This window comes from Nicotiana tabacum, chromosome 23 (assembly GCF_000715075.1).
Source record: "Nicotiana tabacum cultivar K326 chromosome 23, ASM71507v2, whole genome shotgun sequence".
NCBI lineage: Eukaryota > Viridiplantae > Streptophyta > Magnoliopsida > Solanales > Solanaceae > Nicotiana > Nicotiana tabacum.
The window spans coordinates 86,097,169-86,103,939 of NC_134102.1; positions in this window are offsets into that span (position 1 = coordinate 86,097,169).

The window sequence follows — 6,771 nt, forward strand, 5'->3', positions numbered from 1 at the left end:
TTAAGTTCATTCCGAGTTGATTTGATATGTTTCGGGCCGAGTGTTGAAAGTTGAAAGTTCAAAGTTCATTTAAGTTTGATTTGAGGTGAGATTCGTCGTTTTGATGTTGTTATGCGTGATTTAAGACCTCGATTAGGTCCGTGTTATGTTTCGTAACCTGTTGGTATATTCGGACGGGGTCCCGAGTAGCTCGGAGGAGTTTTGGACGAAGTTCGGCTCGCTTGTATCATTTTTGGCTAGGCTGGTGTGGCTGGGCTTCTGGTGTGACCGCACCTTCGGAGTTATGGGCGCAGATGCGGAGCCGCAAAAGCGGCAGTGGAATCGCAAAGGCGGGAGTGCTGCTGGGAGCAGGAGTCCGCAGAAGCGGAGGTTTCTTCGCATCTACGATGGCACAAATGCGGTGAGTTTGGGCGCAGAAGCGGGGTCTTGCGTAGGAGCGAAGAGGAGCTCGCACCTGCGATGTCGCAGAAGTGGATATTGTTCCGCATGTACGAGGGGTTGGCTGGTTATTTGTGATCGCAAAAGCATGATGTTGCCGCAGAAGCGGCTATTTTCTTCGCAGATGTGAACAGTGCTAGGCAAAAGCTATATTTTCGAGGGTTGGTTGTTTTACTCTCATTTGGGAGACTTGGAACTCGATTTTGGACGACTTATAAGAGGAATTTCACCACACTAATTGGGGTAAGCATCCTTAACTCGGTTTTGTCTATATTTCATGAATCTATCTTCATTTTTGGTAATTGGTTGATGAATTTTAAAGAGGAAATTGGGAGATTTAGCCTAAAGTTTCATAGAGTGAGTTTTTGAGTTTTGAATATCGATTAGGAGTTGGATTGAGTGAAATTAGTATGGTTGGACTCGTAATTTAATGGTTTGTTGGATTTTATAAGTTTCTTCGGGTTCCGAGGCGCGGGCCCGGGTTTGACTTCTTGGTCGATTTTTGGGCTTTTGATTAAAGATTCGGCCTTTATCATTTGAAATTATTTCCTTTGGCATTACTTGATGTATTTGAGTTGCTTTTGACTAATTTTGAGCCGTTCGGAGATCGGTACGCGTGGGATGGCATTTTTGGAGCATCGTTTGGCTTGCTCGGTATTGGATTTATCTTGTTCAAGAAAAGTAACACTTCTAAACTTCGTGCTGAGGGTATGAAACCCCGAATTAGGTGCTATGTGATTGATGTTAAGGTGACGTGCATGCTAGGTGACGGGCATATGGGCATGCACCGTAGTATCTATAATTTAGTCGATTCCATGGAATTGTGTAGCTACCTTATCTGAACAATTTACTGTACCCTATATGTTAGAGCACTTGAGCTATAATTTATGCTAGGAACTATGTTTAGGCTATATGCTGGCACTATTGGGACCCGTAGTAGTTGTTCCTTACTGTCGAGTTATTTGTTTAATTGCAGTTATGTACTCAGTCGTATTCATCATTACATATCACGTCTCAGTCTTTGTTATTGTATATTGTAACATCTCATATCATTGATTTGGGTTGGTTAGCATGAGTGTTGTGAGCCCGAAAGACTGGAGAGATTGATGGCTGAGTGAGGCCAAGAGCCTGATTGTGAGGTTATTGATACTATAGCACATGAGTTGTCCATGCGGATCCAGATGTTGATACTACAACACATGAGTTGTCTGTGCAGATCCAGATATTGATACTATGGCACGTGAGTTATCCGTGCGGATTCATGCCATGATTGGCTCATTATAGTGCTTGGGCTGAAGGATCACACCCACAGTGAGCGCATGTACCTATTGAGTGCGAGTGCCGAGCGTGAGTACTGGGTGATTGATAGGACTGGGTGACTGGGAGGACCGAGTAATTGGAAGGACTGAGTAGATTGATACTCTAAGAGTATATGCATATGGCTATTCACTATGTTGCACTGCATTCGACATGCACACTTGACATACATGCATAAAGATGTATTTCTCATCATCATGTACGGTATCACATCATTCATGATGTCATGACCCAAAATCCCACCACAGGCATCATGATGACACTTAGTTTTTAAGACTAAATAAGCCGATCATAATAACAATTTAATTCTTTTTTTATTTTTATAGATAATAGAAACCAACAGCGGAAATAATGATACAACCTCCCAAGACTGGTAATACTGAGTCACGATCTAACTGAATACATGAAATGATCTTAAAGAAATCGAATATACAATACTGTTCGAATAATAATTGACAGTACGATAAAATGGAAAGACTTCAAGGGACTGCGACGACCAAGCAACTCTACCTTGAATCCTTGCGATCACACTCTAACTTTGACCGAGTCCGATATCTCTAATATCTGGCTCTGCACAAAAATGTGCAGAAGTGTAATATGAGTACACCACGGTCGGTACCCAATAAGTATCAAGACTAACCTTGGTAGGGTAGTGGTGAGGTACGGTCAAGACACTCACTAATCAATTACCCTGTGCAGTGTAGCAGTATATAATAATAATAGAAATAAATAGTAATGATATAAACAACAAGGCAACAAGAACACCATAAATATTGCTCAAGCGAATAAGGATCACAAATACAACCAATCAATCAAGTCCCTCAAATATACGTCTTTCAAATGTAAGTAATTCAAGTATAGATCTTTCAAATATAAGTTTTTCAAAAAAAATCCTTAGAATATAATCCTTTCAAATAAATATATATTTCAAATATACTCCCTTCAAATAAATATCTTTCAAATATATTTTTTTCAAATAAAAGTCAACTTGTGACACCTCATTTCATATTTTCACAGCACCTCGTGCCCATATTTCTATCACAACTGCACGGACAACTCATGTGCCAAAAATAACAATATATAAAAATCTGCACGATCAATTTACTTTAGAAATAGTTTGAGTGAAGAAAATGAAATTGCACTTAAATTAAAGCATCAGATAATATACTGATTTGGATGTAAAAATTATTAATTTAAAATATAATAGTAACTTCTTTTATTTAAAATAAATCAGTCATCGAAAATCAGTAAAAACCAGAAATATAAATCTTCAGAGTCTCGTACTAAAAAGCAAAAGCCAACACAATACAACAAGAGCACAAAACACATAATAATAAAGTCAACTAGTACATCACGAAAGAAGACAAGAATTTACATATCACGAAAAAATAAAATAACCAAAGGCAAGTGCAGCCATAGAAAAATATCAACAAAAGGGTACTCCCGAGATACCGTCTCGTAGTCACAAAAGTAAATGCTCAACAGGGGATCCCCCGAGGTACCGCCTCGTAGTCCTAAAAGTAAATGCTCAACAGGGAATCTCCCGAGGTACCACCTCATAGTCCCAAAAGTAAATATGCAAGACAAGGGGATCTCCTGAGGTATCACCTCGTACTCCTAAAAGTAAATATGCAAGACATGGGGATCTCCCGAGGTACCGCCTCGTAGTCCCAAAGTAAATATGCAAGACAAAGGGATCTCCCGATGTACCGCCTCATAGTCCCAAAAGTAAATATGCATCAACTGGGGCACTACAAGTGCTCAAACATCACAACATTTCACAAGTTATACCTCAAGTGCTCAATTATTACATCATTCACAAATTGCACTACAAGTGCTCAAATATCACAACATATCACAATTTGCACCTCATGTGCTCAAATATTACACCTTGCCACATAAATCAACAATAATATTATTTTTCACAGTAAGGAGCCCACGGCTCGACCATAATGTGCACAACATCTTAACAAAATATTCGGGAGTGATTCATGACCTTTATAAGTCAATACCAAATTTTCAACAACATGAACTGAAAGAAAATTCATCAAGGAACAACACCTCTTTTAAATCACAACTTCAGAAAATAAATAGATTTATTCATCTTATTAACTAAATTTCCCATTTAAATTATATGTAGATAAAATCAATAATGAAAGTATTTTCCATAAAAATTGGCATCTCAAACAAACACAGAGTTCACATAAAGGTCAAGTGGTAATCACACCAAATTATTATATAAAAACAATCTCGGCAAACAAGGAATGAGGTATGACAAATAAGGGATTCAATAAGTTCCAACAATTTTCTAATTTAATACATAAGGGTGTCTATAAATTTTAACCGATATAATTTGCACATATAAATCAAGTACGTACTTGTCACCTCGCGTACATGGTTTTTAATCACACAATTTTTACATAAGACTCAATGCCTAAGGAGAAATTCCCCCACACAAGGTTAAACAAGATACTTACCTCAAACCGTGAAATTCTTTACTCCGTTGTGCCTTTGCCTCGCGAATTGGCCTCCGAAAGCCTCATATATAGACATAACTAATTCCATTCCATCAATACAAATTATTAAAATTAATTCCATATGAAAATACTAATTTTCCAACATAATCCGAATTTTAACTCAAAAAAATTGCCCGTGGGGCCCACGTCTTGGAACCCGGCAAAAGTTATAAAATATGAACGTTCGTTCAATCACAAGTCCAACCATACCAAAATTACTAAATTCCGACATCAACCCGACCTCCAAATCTCAAATTCTTATTTTGAAATCCCTAGGCCCAAATCCTCTAATATCACCTCAAAAATTTATAATCTAGTCGAAATACTCAATGATAATCCAATATTATTGACTAAAAATGATCACGTGTGACTTATCTCAAGTTTACCCGTGAATTCTCTGTGAAAAATCGCCCAAACTATGTGTTTAAACTCCCAAATGGCAAAAATGCCGGACCCTTCTGTTTTTGTAGCCTGTCCAGTGTTTTCGTTTTTGCGTAACATTTAATCGCATCAGCGATTCCGCTTTTGAGGAATATCCACCGCTCCTGTGGTTTGCCAATGTCCCTATGCCTCCCGCTTCTGCGATCAAACGACCGCTTCTGCGGACTCGCTTCTGCGAGAAACAGTCTGTTTTTGTGGTACCAAGCACACCTGCGGTCCCTCGTGCGCATCTGCAGTCACGCAGATGCGGAACTTTCCTCCGCACCTGCGGTCACTACTCCACTCTCCCTTTTCCGCTTCTGTGCTCCCATTCTCACTTCTGCGAGCTCACCTACGAGCCACTTCCGCAGGTGCAGTTGCATCAGATGACAGAAGGTTTTCAGCTTTGTTCTTAGTCCAAATTTTGATTCGTTAACCATCCGAAACTCACCCGAGGCCCCCGGAACCTCAACTAACTACACCAACAAGTCCTAAAACATCATACGAACGTAGTCGAAACTTCAAATCAAATCACATCAAACAACACTGAAACCACGAATCATACCCTAATCCAAGCTTAATGAAACTAAGAAATTCCAACTTCTACATTCGATGCCGAAACCTATCAAATCAAGTCTGATTGACCTCAAATTTTGCACACAAGTCATAAATAATACAACAGGCCTATTCAAATTTGTAGAAACAGATTTTGACTCCGATATCAAAAAGTCAACTCCCCGGTCTAACTTCCAAACTTAAGTTTCTATTTTAAGCCTAATTGAAGTACAGACTTCCAAATAATTTTTCGGGCACGCTCCTAAGTCCAAAATCACCATACGGAGTTATTAGAATCTTCAAAACTCTATTTCGGGGTCGTTTACACATTAGTCAACTCCAGTCAACTCTTTTTGTTTAAGCTTCAAAAATAAGAATTGTTCTTTTAATTAAATACCGAATCATTCGAAAACCAAACTCAACCATACCCACAAGTCATAATACACATCACAAAGTTGCTCGTGACTTTAAGTCTCTGAACGAGACGCTAATTCTTAAAATGATAAGTCGGGTCATTACACATGACTTCTCACACACATTGACATGTAGGCATAAAGATATACTTTCCTCATGCCATTTGATAATTAAATATTTACCCGTTGAAAAGTTTTGGAAAGAAAATCACGATTTTACAAACTTACTCATATTTTGGCATTTTCGGTAAAAGATTTGAGTTTTCACTATTATACTTGAAAAACATGCCTATGTTTCCGGAACTGTGAACTAGCTGAACATTATATCTCTGAGTTATTTCCTGTACCATTCTTATTATATTGTTATGAGTTGTTGTTGGCTATTGGTGTTGGACTTTGACCTTTGTCCTAGCTCGTCACTACTCTCAAACCTAAGGTTAGGTTTGTTACTTATTGAGTACATGAGGTCGGCTGTACTCATACTACACTTCTGCACCTTGCGTGCAGATGTTGGATGTTGATGTTGTTGCGCACGACGGAAGCTGGATCTGAAGATGTACCTGCGTTCTGGTCATAGCTGCCTCTCGATTTTGGTAGCTTTAGAATTTTATTTGTTCATGTATATTTCATACAAATGATGTACTTTATTCCATACCAGCTTTGTAAATTCTAAATCTTAGAAGCTCATGATTTGTACTATCAGTCCTTGGGGAGTTGTATAAAATTCAGTTATCTCATCTTTGATTCACATCAATGTTATTATATTATGTTATTTTGTTAATTAGCTTACCTAGCGAGTTGGGCTAGGTGCCATCACGACGGTTTGGATTTTGGGTCGTGATAATTTTGTTGTATTTAATTCGGACACAAGAAATAAAATTACTCAAATCAGAGAAATGATACCAGTGGCAATGGAGGTAATGACGAGGCCGATCTGGATTGAGAAATTTGAGGTATTAAATTAAGGAACTTTCATAGCAGGTGAGAGAAGAGAGATACAAATGAGAGAAAAAGATAAAAAGGAGGTAGGACGACAATGTTCCAGCGAGTTAGGTTTTTTGTGGTTCTCCAACGAGATTGTAACACCAAAGAGATAGAGAGTTTAAGGGATA